The sequence below is a fragment of the Durio zibethinus genome, chromosome 3 (assembly GCF_047325235.1).
Source record: "Durio zibethinus cultivar Kanyao isolate XHJ-2024 chromosome 3, ASM4732523v1, whole genome shotgun sequence".
In the NCBI taxonomy this organism is placed as follows: domain Eukaryota; kingdom Viridiplantae; phylum Streptophyta; class Magnoliopsida; order Malvales; family Malvaceae; genus Durio; species Durio zibethinus.
Window position 1 is genome coordinate 34,017,359 of NC_143164.1, and position 15,454 is coordinate 34,032,812.

Genomic DNA, 15,454 nt, shown 5'->3' on the forward strand with positions numbered 1-15,454 from the left:
AATAAAATGAATTAGGCTTGAGAATGAGAAAGGTCGTACTCAATAATCATTTTGGCTACATGGCATAATTTGGAACGTTTATCTGATCTTTATGTTTGCTATATAAAAGGTCCTCTAGGGCCTCAATTTCTCACATTACAACTTTTTAGCTTTTAGGTTGACTTGATTTAATTGGCCTTTAATACTACTAACCATCTTTCAACCAACTTTTTTCTTTTTCCAACTTCTCAATACATCTCTTATACTTTTTCTTTATGTTTTTTTATTCTAGCATGTTTAGAAATTTTAGGATAGAAGTAAAGGAAGGTCAATTCGATCATCAAGGTTTCTCCTCGGATGATGAAGTCTCTTCTATTATTACAAGAAGAGATTATAGCTAAGTTACTTTTTAGTTAAATTTGATGATCGTTAAATACTAGAAACAAATTGAAGACAATGCTCATGCAAAGTGAGAGTGGGTTTATCATGAGATGAATAAGCTTTTTATTACATTAGATTTTGAGACTCAAAATCTTTTAGCCCCAATGCTAAAGATTTGTTTAGTTTCTCTAGCTAATCTTTCTTCTTCTTCTTCTTCTTTAGACCCTTTTTTTTCTTTTTAATCTTTTTATTTTTTTATTCCCTTTCCTTCTCTTTTTTATTCTTTTTACCTTTTTACTTTTTCCTATCGACACTCTAAGTTGAGCTTAGGGTCTAACTCTAGCTCGTATTTTAAGATTAAAAAGTCCTCTAGCTCTTTTTTACCTTCTTTTTCCTCCAACGTAATGGAGGTTTCATCTCTTACTTAGGTGCAAGGTCTTATTTTTTTCCTCAAAAGTTGAGTCATCTGATGATGAAGCTTTTAAAAGTGAGTAGGCTTTAGGTAAGGAGTAAGCAGAAAGGTCAAACCAAGCTAAGGAAGACGGTAAGGATGAAAGAGAGGAAAAGGCCACTTAAGGCAACATTATAGAAAACTTCACCTCATTCTACACCACCTATAGTTTAGGTATAACCTTAAAGGATATGATACAAAGCTTAAAGGGCAAGGTCAACCTCGAAGACTTCCCTAACATGTGCTCGTTGCATCATTCCAATGCTTTAAAAGTTAAATTTAACTTTCTAAAGAAGAGGTATAATATAATATCATTGATCACCAATGACTGAGTAACTGTTTCTTTAGACAAGGATAAAATTTAGGCATATTGAAAGTCTATAATGGCCAATCTAAGGTTCCCTCTACATTTTTTTATTTAAATTTTTTTTTCGTAGGATTTAACAATCACTTAGTTTATCCCAAATTTTTTTGGGTACATTTTAGGTTTTATTATTCTTTGTGCAAAATTAAGCTTAATTTATACTATCCCTTTATTTAAGGAATTTTTTGTAATTAAAAAGCATTCACATAATAAAAGTTGATTTTATGTGATAGCTTGACCTGCTAAGAAGATTTTTACGAATTGCTTGAGCTCAATAAAGAGTTGGAAGCTACTCTTCTTTTTCATAGAAAAGAAAAATAAAGTGGTATTAAAGGTAAATAATGAGCCTATCACTTTTAAAAATGTCTAGGTCAACCCTTTCACGACCAACGAGCTCAAAGCTCGAGATAAAATAATTGACTTCCTTAAAGGGGAGAACTAGTTATTAAGGTAGGTGTGAGGTAATTTTATATGGTGTTTATTTTACCAACACTTAGCTCATTTTTCCTTTGTAAACATGTCAGCTTAAGGTATACCTTTTGATTGGACCTATTTTGTACTTGCCCCAAAGGCAATGGTCAGGGTTAAGGCCTCCATCCAACTTAATGTTCTTTCAAGGGGCATCAAAAAAATTTATCCATCTCCTTCTCAGCCTTTTTCTAGCTCTATCGCTTCCTAAAATAGGAAAAAAAGCATGGCGCAAACGCCTCAAAAGAAGTAAAAGATTGAGACTTTACCTTGCAAGCTAACCACAAAACTACAGGCCACTTTGAAATGGATGGCAATAAACATGGAGTATAACTTCAAGAAAAATGCATTTAAGGACCACAAGGTGGTCAAAAAGATCACACGAGTTACTTTTTTAAAAAAATGTTAGTATATCTTTCATCTCAATTTATTCTTGTTTTATGATTTGTTTTATTTGTCAAGTCTAAGCTTGGTTGATGCCTTTTATAGTCTCTAAATAGCTTTTGACCTTTATCTCTTGAATTGTGAGGCAGGGTCTATTGAGGTTCTATCAAATTCTTATGCATTATCATAAGATCAAGTAAGACCTCAAAACCTATGCTTGGGACCTTAATGTTGCCAAAAATGTGAATACGAAACTCAACGCCCATTATGATGAGATGAAGAAGTCTAATGAAAAGTTCAATGAAAAGCTTAAGGACATGACTGCTAGACTTGAGGATATGTCAGTCTAAAAAGCTATAGTTGAGTCCTTATAACAACAGGTTGACCTTAAGCTCAATGAGACCTTGGTAGAGATGAAGTGGTTGAAGTCAGAGCTTAAAGTTGAGAAAAAGATTAGGTAGCAAGTAGTGGAAGATTTGCTAGTGTTTGACGAGTTTTACAATATGCAAACAAAGTTTTCTTGGGGTTAAGTTTTCAACTCTTTCAACTTAGCATTGGAAAAGCTAAAGTTCCTCTATGTTGACTTGGACTTGTTTGGGATCAACCTTTAAAACCTAAAGTTCAAGCAAGTTCTTGCACCTACTGACACTATTTAAGATTAGAAGGACACAAAGATGGAAGCTGCTATTGATATTACCCTTAAAACTGAAGCCAGGGAGCTTATGGTTGAGGTCGGAGCTAGTGAACCCTTAACTTTTGTTCTTAAGGAAAAAAGAAGAAAGCTCGAAGATAAGCATGCTGAAGATAGATTTTTTTTTTTTAACTACTGTAATTTTTGTTCAAACTAACTAGATGTAAATAACTTTTGGTGAATAGAAAATATATATTTTTTGCATAAGTTTCAGTTTTGAATTTCTTTATTTTACTTCATAACTCATCTTTTTTTAATTCTAATAACCAAATCTTAGCTCGATATTTCACAGAATAATTACATAAGTTAAACATAAATTGCACAAGTGTCGGCTTGGTATAGGATTATGACAGAGGTTCCTACTTAAATTATAAATATGCTTCTCAAGATTAGTCTTTCAATATTAGCAGATTTTATGTAATGGTTTCTTAATAGAGTTGTTTAAGGAATTATAAAATAAAAAAAATAAAATCAACTAGTTTAATTTGTCAACCTAATCAATAGATTTTTGACTTCAGAATTCATTGTTAATTTGAACTTTATTATTGACTCAAATGAACAAGAGTTAGCTCAGTTCGTGCCCAAGCTAGACTTTACGTATAATATTAAATCTACTATTGTATGTTTTGAATAGAATTAAAGCTTTTATTCAGTTCATAGAACAAGCAACATAAGAATTTCTTCAAAGTTACAAGTGGTAGCTCAGCCTTATGCATTTTACTGGTAATAAACTTTTAGGTTGTCTGCATTTCATGTCCTCGAAATAGGACTATCATTTATGTCTTGCAACTTCTAAGTCGTATTGTGGACAACCTCTTTGACAATGTAGGGGCCCTCACAGTTCAAGGATAATTTTTTACCTTGGTCATTAACTCTTAAGGCTTTTACTTTTTTAAACACCAGGTTACCTTTCTTATGTTTTTTCCTTGGACTTTCTTATTTTAAAAATTGGATACTTTTTGATGGTAGACCACTATTCTGGTCAAAATTATGTCTCTCTGCTCTCCTATCAAATCTCGATTAGCCTTAAGGGCCTTATCATTCCTTCTTCAGTTTTAAGCTCAACTCGAATACTTGGGAGACTGATATTTTCAAACATGATAGCCTTCTTTTTAAAGGCCAAATTGAAAAAGGTTTCTCTTTTAGGAACTGTTATAGTCATTTTGAGAGCCCATAATACTTTAGGTGGCTTGTTGATCAATTTGCTCTTACCTTCATCCAATCTCTTCTTAAAGCTTCTAAAATGGTTTTATTAAATACCTCAGCTTGACTATTAAACTAAGGATGTGTAAGTGAGGTGAACCTCAAGTCAATGCTAAGATTGGAGCACCACTCCTTAAACTTCAGATTAGTGAACTATTTTTCATTATCTATTATTATGGCCCAAGATAAACCAAATTGGTAAACTATATTCTTCCAAATAAATTTTTGGACTTGAGATTTAGTTGTGGCAGCTAATACCTTGACTTTGGGCTATTTAGTGAAATAGTCAACTGCTACTAACAAAAATCTCTTTTGCCTTGTGGCTAGGGTGAAGGAGTTGAGTATTTCCATCCCTTATTACATAAAAGGCCAATGGCTAATAATGGAAATCAGTTAAGTTGATAGAAGGTGTTGTAAATGTGTGAATCTCTGACACTTATCACATTTTTTTACTAGATTGGTCATATCTTTCTTGATGGTTGACCAATAGTAGTGTTGTCTGAGTTCTTTATAGGTCAATGGCCAAGGTTCGAGGTGATTGCCACATATCCCTTCATAGATTTTTATCAGTACATATTTTTTTCTTTTTTTTCATATATGCATCTTTGATAAGGCAAACTCAAAAATCTTTTGTATAGTTTTCTATTGATTATGGTGTACCTAGGAGCTTTTATCACTAAGGCCTTACTCAAACTTTATTTTCAAGTAATTCACTAGACATCAAGTAAGCTCTAATTGGGGTTATCCATGACTCGTTTATTTCAATTTGGCAAACCAATATTTCATCAATGTTTTTCTCTGCCAACTTTTCCATTAAAACATAAGTTGAGTTGTTGGTTACTATTCTTGATGCCAATTTGGATAATGAGTTAGCTAGGGTGTTCTCTGATCTCGGTATTTTTTTTATCTCAACTTTAGAAAATGTGGCCAAGTGTGCTAATATTTTGTACAAATACTTCTTTATTCCTTCTTCTTGGGCTTCAACTTCTCTATTTATTTGACCAACGACTAGTTGGGAGTCATTATAGAAAACAATGTTTTTCACATTCAACTCGACTGCTAATTTTAGACTAGCAATTAGTGTTTCATATTCAGCTTCATTATCTAAAGCTTTGAACCCGAACTTCAAGGTATATTGGAATCACATGTTCTCTAGATTGATTAGAATTAGGTTGGCCTTACTTTTCTTATTAGTAGCTAATACATCCATGAAAAGTTTTCACATTTTTTCTTTTTTTTTTATTTCATTAACCTTTTTAGGCTGTTCATCAGTTTGAGCCAAGATGCATTCACCGACAACATTTGCTAGCACCTTTGATTTTAGGGCCAACAAAGGTAGAATATGTAAGTCATATTAACTGAGCTTTACTGTCCATTTGATTATTTTCCTAATAGTTTAGGCTTTTGTAGAATCTCTTATGTGGTTGGTAAGTTAAAACATTGATTATGCGAGCTTGAAAATACGACTTAAGCTTTATGGTTGATGTGATAATAGCATAAGCTAACTTTTTTTATTTTGGAGTAGTTTATCTTAGAACTTGTTAAGACCTTGCTCACAAAATATATTGATCTTTGCCTTCTCTTTTATTCTCTAACTAATATCAAGCTGATAACCTGCTCAATTATAGTAATATACAAATATAACGTCTCATCGATCCTCAGTTTAGAGAGAATAGGTAGAGAGGACAAAAATTCTTTGAGCCCTTCAAATACTTTCTAACACTGAGGCATTCATATGAAATCTGGTATATTTTTAAAAATTTTGTAAAAAGGTAAGCACCGATCTACCAATCTAGACATGAATCTGTTCAAAGTAGTAATTCTTCTGATTAACCTTTACATCTCTTTTACTGAGGTTGGTGCTTTCATTTCAAGGATAGACTAAATGAAAAGTTTACCTTTATGCCTTTTTTTTTTATCATGTAATTGAAAATTTTTTTTGATGTGACCTCGAAGGCATATTTACTTGGATTAAGCCTCATATTATATTTTTTGAGAGTATTAAATTAAAGGTCTCTTTTAGATCTTTCAAGTGTTTGGCAAAGCTATTACTTTTAGCAATCATGTCATTTACGTACACTTCAACATTTCAACTAATTTGATCATTAAAAACTTTATTAACTAGTTTTTGGTAAATTACCCCAATGTTTTTTGGACTGATGGGCATTATCTTATAACAATACAAACATTTTTTAGTTATGAAAGCTATTTTTTTCTTATCCTATTTTAACATTTTGATATGGTTTTAGCTAGAATAAGTGTCTATAAAGCTAAACAAGCCATACTTAGCACTGTCATCCATAATCGATCTATGTTGGATACAAAAAAATTATCTTTTGGGCAGGCTTTGTTGAGATCAATAAAGTTTATGAGCAATTTTCATTTTTCACTATGCTGCTTTACCATTATGATGTTGGCAATCCAATTAAGGTAATGTGTTCCCCTAATAAACCTACCTTAATAGCTTGTCGACCTCTTCTTCTATTGTCTTTAACCTTTTTAGGGCAAAAGTTCTTTTTTTGTATTAAACTATTTTAATGCTAAGATCAATATATAACCGATGGACCATCATTGTGAGGTTTATCCTAAGCATATTAGATAGAGTCTAGGCAAATAGGTCGACATTATTTCTCAAAAGTTGAATTCATTGCTCATTATGGTCAAGCTTTGCCCTAATTTGCATGTGTCTTTCAGAATTATTCACCTAGAATGGCATAATGATAAGATCATATTGCTTTTTACCCTGATTTTCTTATTTTTTCAATCTCTTTGACTTTCACCTCTATTACTTTAGCACATTGTGGTCTCTTGGCTTTGGCCGAACTGTCAACCTGCTTTTTCATCTTACCATTCATCATCGTTACATGACACTGTTGCTCCATGGACTAGTTTCCTCTAACTTCTCAACCCCATTTGGTGTTGGAAACTTGATCTTTAGATGAAAAGCTAAGCTGATCATTCTTATAATAGATTCACTAGGTCAATCTAAAATCATATTGTAAGTTAAAGGTACATGCTCCACCATAAATTCAATAACCAAAATGATACTTCTCGATTTGATACCCAACAAGATCGATAGCTTAATAGTTTTTGTCATTAGTACCTGCTAATTTTCAAAGTCGATCAATATGATGGTGTATAATTTCAACATCTCTTCTTTTATGCCCATTATTAATATTGTGGCATGGTATAAAACGTCTATCGAGCTTTCACTATTGAATAAAATCCTCTTTACCATATGATTATACATAATAATAGTGATCAAAATGGTATCATCGTGTGAAAATTGGATCCCTTTCATATTTTTTAAAGTGAAAAAGATCGATTCTTCTTTCTAGCTCTTTTTTTTTTGTTAAAGGCCCTATCGCAATCACCATTCCTTGATCAGACTTTTTTTTAGTCAACGTAAAGCTTTTCTAGTTATCACTTGATAATGCCCGTAATGGGCATGTTATTTATAGCTCGTCATTCTTCTTTTTACTTGTTCTTTGAGTTTTCACCACATTTATTTCTTTATTCTTTGTCCCTTTGATTCTTTCTTGTCTTTTTTTTCTAATTCCCTATTTTGAAGTCTACTTTACCCTGATCCTGTGTTGTTTAATCAACAAACCTACTAAACTAACCTCTTTTGATCGAATTTTATATTTCATTCTTTAGGTTAATACATTCTTCAATGTTATGATTGATGTCTCTATGAAAAGTACACATTTTTGTAGGATCTTTTTTTATGTTATACCTTAATAGCTTTGGTCATCTAAGTTAGGGTCCCTTTCAATATACATCAGAATTCTTTCTCGAAAGGTATTTAATGTAGTGTAATTTTTTCATTAGCTTGGGTTTTTAGCCCTTAGGTACCTCATTCTTCTCCCTCTTGAGAGCTTGTAGCTTTTTTTTTTTTTTTTGGATTGAGGAGGGGGCATGGGCTTCTTTTACCTCACCATCGAAGAAGAGGAATGAGATTTTCTCACTTCATTATAAATTTAGCATTAATATATTTCTCTATAATGAGTAACATGTCGGCTAATGTTTTTGATGGCATTAGAGAAAAGGTAAGTTTGAAGTGGTATTCTTTATCATTGAGCCCATTGTTTAGACTAGAAACAATAGTTGCTTGTTCCAAGTTTTTCACTTAAAAACTTCCACGTTAAAATGTGTGACTAGTCTTTGAAAAACTTATTTTTATCCGACTCGATCAACATCAGACTAAGTATAGTTTTCTTTTTTCATCGACTACTGATAAATTGGGATAAGAATAAGTCGCTGAGCTATTTAAACATGGTTATGGACCTCAACTTTAAACTGCAACACTAGGATTGATCTACCTCTTTGAGCGTAGTGGCTAATCCTTTATACATTAAAGCTTCACAGCCTTTTACATCATCATATTAATCCAATAAAGCTTTAAATAATAAAAAAGGGTTAGTAGTACTGTCATATACCTCAAAAGTTGGCATCTTGAATCCTTTCAGGGGCATGGTCTGATCTATTTCCTCAATGAAAAGTGAAGTCTTTAGAAATTTTAGCTCATGCTCGAACATTATGGCTTTTCCTTTCAATTTGTTCTTAATGGCCTATATCTTGGCTTTCATATCTTTTTTTTTGTTTGAGGCTTAAGGGCAATCTTAAGGATTATCTATTTGGACTTTCAGGTGGTGGTTTGTGTTGAGGTATGGATATGATAGTGGCTGGCTGGGGTGGTGTGTTTTTTTTTTCTTAAAGTTAAGGAAGCTTTAATGTCATTGTAGCTCGATAGCTTTTCTTGGTGTGGATTTCTTAGGGTGATCAGATCAGGTGCTTTGGAAGTTTATGATGGAATGAAGTTTTGAATTATCTCTTTAAAGGACTACAGTTGTTGGTTTAAGGTTAAAAATTCATTCATTATAGGTTCTACTAATGTAGGTTGGTTTGTAGGTTGGCTGGTTTGAGTTTTCATCCCAATTACAGTAGTTGGTTTTTCTTTCTCGATAACTTTCTTTCTCAGTGGCATAGTATTTTAGCTTGGCCAAAAAAAGAAATGCCACTATCCGGCATCCCAAATGTTTATGTTGAGCTGTTTTTAAAGGGTAAAACTTTGAAATTGATAAGAAATAAAAAAGAGAATGGTTAAAGATAAGAGCTCGTAGTAGTCTCAAAGTTTGTGCTTCAACATTCAAATCCAAGATTGGCAAAAAAAGATAATAAAAAGGAAAATTTAAGAAATGTAAAAAAAAGCCAACTATTGAAATGGTATATAATTAGTCCTATTTATACTTGTAAAGAGATAAGGCATGGGTAGCCTAGGCTGCCTTAGTCAGCTTTAGGGCCTAAGATGACCTGGCCAATTGAGTTGACCTAGATATTGATCGTCCCTTCTAGGAATGAAAAGTTAGCACGTAAAGGGGCTTATTGGGTAGACTGGTGAGGTGGTTAGGCTGACTTGGCCCGTGGAATCAGGTCGACCGGACATGTCAGCTTGGCCCAAAAATAAAAAATATTCATAGCTATCTACTAATAATCTCTAAGGGGAAAAAAAAAGGCTATTTTACCCTTTGAACCTTAAAATGCCCCTAATAAAAAGTAACATTATTTTGTTTGATTTTCGATTGGTTCATTACTCGCAAGTGGCACAACAAAAAAAGTTATTTTTACTAGCATTATAAGTGCTAGTAAAAGATCCAAAAAATGCCGCTATTACTATTATTGGTAGTTTTTTTACAGTTTACTAGATGAGTGTCAATGAAAACTTTCTGATGGTCAAGCCACCAATACCAAAATTAACAGATATTTGCTGGTGTGACTTTTGCCAATAATTTAAATTGCTGTTGTAAGTAAAAAATCCTTTAAAGGCATTTTAAAGTGCCAATAAAAGTCACATTTTATTTAAATTTTTTATATTTATTGAGTGAGTTATATTAACACTTAAATCTACCTTTAAAAGTCTTACTTTATTTTTTAAAATAATTTCCATATTTATAATCTTTGTACCCAATGAAATTAAAAAACAATCCATTCTTGTTTACTTGGTTCACTGGTAAAATGAAAAATGAAAAGAATGCACACCCATCTAGTTCACCACAAAATCCATTTTGGCCATGATTTTTTCCTTAGAAAATGCAAAACAGAATGGATACTTCCGAAAACATTCCCAAATATCTTTTTTAGACTTACCCCATTTCTTCTAAACATCAAACTTCCTGTCCCGAGTGGATTTGCTCATTCCAGCCAATATACATACAGCATAAACAAATTTCAATATCAGAGGATTCAACCCAGTTTCCTTAACTTTTTCCACAATCTCCTTCAAGCTACTGGGATTTATCAACAATGCTCTAGGAAATTAATAAAGTATTTTGGTAATATTTGATTTTGGCATTCCATGATCTCAGATTGATGACTACGAACTAACATAATAACTAGTATTATTACAAGGTAAAAAAAAATGATAACTAGTTCATTTGGTAGAAACTGTTGGTAAGTTTACAAAGAACATGGAATTTCAGCTTGGCTTAACTCTACCTGTCTACTTCATATAGTTGCAACCTGATACCAATCCTATTACAAATACCGAAACATCAAAAAACCAATTATTAATAAGAACATTGTAGTATTATCCTTAAAATATAATAATAAACATCATTCTAAAGTATAAAAACATATATTTTTAAATGCAAATCTTAAAAATTGACTAACCTTTTGCATATATTCACTACTAAACCTAAATTTTTTAATTCAACTTGTATTCATGGTTGTAATATTTATGAAAAAAGAAAATAAAACAATGATGAAGAAGGACACAATTTAAAAAATAAAGCAATTTTTAAAAATTATAACATAATAAAAATCAAATTTATTTTAAAAAATTTTATGCACATGAATATTACTTGGGAAGGGATTAAATCAGAAATGGACAAGAATCACTTTCTCTTCTCTGTGCACAAACACAATGGAAACAAAATGTTATGATGGGAATCGGAGAGTATTATCAACTTCAGAGCACAAAATGATATGATGGGAATTGAAAAGTATCATCAACTTCGAAAAATAGATTTTATAATTGAAGGCTAAGAAGCATTGGTTTGGGGTTCCAATTCATCAAACTTTCCTACTGCTGCTTTACCTGACCTGACTGCGACTTGACTTTCAAAATTGGCCTAATTTATTTCCACTTTGTAGAGGTGAAAAATAAACTTTAATCTTCTACTTCTTTTATGGCTTTTCAGCTGTTATCATTAAAACTATTCATCTATTATTGTAAAATTAAGTTTCTGCTATAACTATAACAATAATGAATTTCAACGCTGCATTTTATGGTCAAGGGGTTAATATTGAAAAAAATTAATAAAAGCATGAAATGTAGTGTGCAGAAATCTGTTTTTATAGTACTCTCTTTTCTTAGCAGTCAATCTTAATTTGGAAGAAAATGAAGATTTCTATATACAGAAAGTAGACAAAGTTCTAAGAAAAAGAAATACTGAAAAGAGGAAGAGTATCTATGCATGGTTGCAAAACAAACAATAGAGAGTTCATGAATAATTGATCAGAATTATTTTGAATTCATTATAAGGCCTGTTTAATATAAAAAGCTTAGTTCAAACAATTTTTATATGGTCGGTTTTGTAGCCTTAAAAGAAAGTGCAGTAAATGAAAGTAAAAGAAAAAAAAAAAAAGGAAGTTTCCACCAAGAAACACATAGGAAAAAGGCACTTGATACAGATTGGAAAACTGGGTTGTTTAAATGGAAAATCTTGGGGTTAAAACACTAATCATAGGATTTGAGTTTTTGGTATTTGATACTGTAAGAGAAATTGAATCGTGATAACCAAAATTAAAAGTTTACTATTCTCCCTATATATCACATACTTTTTTTATCTTGATTATTATGCAATTGTAAGTTGCAGAAGGAAATGAAAATCCATTATTTTGCTAATAACTGCAAGTCTAGCATTATCCTAATATTATTAATATCTTAAGAAGCTAATTTATGGTATGAATTTAATTTTCAAAATGCAGGTTGTGGTGCATTGTGACACAATGCAGGTTATTGAAGGATATAAGGTGCATAATTTTTGTGTAAAGGGTTATTAAAACCATTGTGCTTCAGTCACCATTTAGTGAACTGCTTCCAAAGCACAATAGCTGCAAGACCAAATACATTGCAGGAAATAACTCTGGATTGCATAAACAGATAAGGAAGAAACAAAATGAAATTGTAGAAGAATTCTGCGAAGGCATGGTATGTTTATATGCCATGAAAAGGTTAAAGTAATTTGTGCTTCAAAGAAATGCTCTCTTTCCACTCAATTTGTTGCAATAGCTATAAATTTTCAATAAGTTGAGCTTTATGATTCTAAAGAATCTAATCTTAGAAATTACTACTATTGTTTTCTTCTAGATTTCTTTAGCTAAAAGGCTTTCCTCACAACACAATATACACAATTTCCACTACTACAACACACACGAAATCTTCTTCTAACAACTCAGACACCATAAATTTGAATCAAATAGCTCTAGAAAAAAATATACAAAATCAAAATCAAAATAAGGAGTGAGCGGAAGAACCTATTTTGAAATGGCGTTGATGAATTTTAACACAACGATTGAGCTGAAACTAGAGAGGAAAAAAATTAGGGATTTTAAAAGAAAAATTAAAGAATGATTTGTTAGATTTGAAAAACAATAGATGAAAAAAATTATTTGTAAAGAGTGATTAGCTGGAAATCGAAGAAATGCAAAGGAAATTGTGTTATATCTAACTGCAAGAGGAGGAAATCGAAGTTTGTAGCAGAGTTTATAGCAATCGAAGAAAATGGTGAGAATGAGAGTGAGAGATTTAAAAAAAAAAAAAAAAAAAAAGGGAGAGGGGAATATGAAATATGAATTGTGATTAAAAAAAAAGTCCTATTAAGAGTACGAGATAGATATTCTAATTTTATTGAGAGAGATAAGAGTGTTACATATGGGTTAAAGTGCCCTTAAAAATTAAGCTCTTATAGAAAATTTTATTAAACCAGTAAAATAAAAAAGATTTATAGGCACTTTTGTGAACCCTTAGAATTTTAGTGTCAATAAAATTAAAAATTTTTGTAATGTAGCATAATTTTGTTTTCTTTTATTTCTATTTCCATGCATGCATCGGATTATCATGGTTATCATCAAATTGGCTAGTCAGTCACCTTTCTTTACTGCCCAGCATTGGACGAAGGAACAATACTTAACTATGGTCATATATTTCAAATGTGTGCAGGTAGAGTGAAGAAAAAAAAAAAGGTAAAGGAGAATTAACTGCTCCTGGTGGTTAGGTTTGAATAAACCAACCAAAGTAACTGATTACTTTAAAAAAAAAAAAGCAACCAAATTTTGAGATGCTGACAATCTCCGGAAGTTTAGGAAGTCTCACACACAGTTTTATATTCAAGTAGCTAAAGGGATTGACTTATTCTACTACTACTAGAAAGTTTGGTCATAATTCCTTATCAGCACATGGACTGAATTTGACATTTGTTTCACTAAATTTGTGGAATCTCTAATGGATGGCATGGAGTTTTATGGTAAAAGTAAATTCAACTCTTCAATGATCTCAACCCTTTCACCTTCTCACCTAGTAGCTCCTCCATCTCCATCTCTGTCAAACTTCATAAATTAACCAATGTTATAAACTTTTCTTCGATTATAAATGCAGTTTTAATTTAAAAAATTGAAATATTCTAGGTAATGGATTTATTTTTGTTCCTTCTTGCTTGTAGGATAATCTCGGCAAGTTGCACCTTCCATTCTGTCTTGAAAAGAGAAGTACTGAAAGATTGCACTACAAAATTTTCGAATCCCAGCCAAGAGGAAACGTCTTGGTATCCGTCAAGCATTTTTTTTAGCCAACCTTTTTTTTTTTTAATTTATATTTGATTTATTATTAATATATAAAATTTATATATTATCAATAAATCAAATTATATTATTTTATTAATAAATATAAACTCCTAAAATAAATATATAAAAAATTAATATTTTTAAAAAATTTTATTTATTAATAAAATATTATCATTCAATTTATTGATATAATGTATAAAATCTATTTAGTTATGATACATCAAATATAACTTTTTTCCTTTGAAAAAAAGGAGACGTGCTGATTTTCTAAAAAATTTGCTTACTTGTGGGTTGATACGGTGAGAGAATATGCGCCTGAAGGAAGGTCTCTAAGGTTCTCAAAGCACGTAACTTTAAAGACACGATGATGCATTAATGCATATGCAATCTCTGACAAATTCTGACCCCCTCCCCCCCCTCGTAGCAAAAAATAAATAATAAAAGGAACCCTAAAAACTTAAAAAAAAAAAAAAAAAACCTTTATATACGGGGACGGATCCAGGCTGGGGACAGTGGTGGCAGCTGCCCCACTGGAATCTTGAAAATTAATTTTAATTATTAACAAATTATCTAAAATTTTAATGATTTTTGTATTTTATTTTTATTAAAATATTAAAAAAGTAAGTAAAATTATTAAAAATAAATCTAAAATTTTTATTTATTTTTTGTTTTAGAGCTAATTAATTGTAAAAGAAATATTTAAATATGAATCTTTTATAATATTAAAAGATATACGAATGTATTAAAATAATTTAATAAAAAATTCAATTAAATAATAGTTTACAATGCAAATATAAAATTATTATATTAATATTATTGATAGTGAATATAATATATTTGTCTTCATTCAGCACAAATCTTAGATCCGTCCTGTTTATGAATGGTTATCCAAATTCCACGATGGGACACTGCCCACCTCTTTTAAGGTAGGTTACCCACTCGCCATCCCCCTTTTCATTTTCCATGAACCAGACCAATCAATTAATTCCTAGCCTTTGCCCATGTCCGGTATCCAAAATTATGTTACCTCTGTAACACCCAAATTTTGAACAATACCCTTACAAGTCAACAGCCCAAATACTTTTTCCGTACAAATGATATTTTTCAGTATCTATGATCTTGATTAGTTCCATGATCTTTCATCTTGCATTTTGAGAGGACATAAATCGAATGTCCTAACCTTACTTTATCTTTCTCAGCTCGGGAGGGAGGGTTTCAAAGTAACTTCACAAGAAAGATATTGGGGCACGAGCGGGAAATTTAGATAGTGGACAGTTTCCCCAAGATGAGGTAAGAATTGTGGGGTCGTTTTTAAGTGAAATTGTCTGTCATGTGACATGAAGAAATTAACCTCATGAGTCGTAGTCACCAACGAAGGCTCGGAAAGAAGTTTCAACAGTTTGGAATCTGAGTAAAATAGGGGAAGCAGCAGCTGCAACCGAAGCACATGGATGATCATGTGTAATGAGTTCACTAGCATGTCGCCTTGGTGGGTCCGAAACTTGACAGTTTCCAGGCATTAGTACTCCAAATCTCCAATCCTGCACCCCGCAACTTGCCCCTCTTCCACACCCCCCCCCCCCCAACTTGCCATTCAACTTTCAATTAACGCAATATTCTTCTTTTTTCTTTCTTCTTTTATTCGATCGATCAGCATTAGACAGTGATTTAGTATTCGTACTCTTCCAAC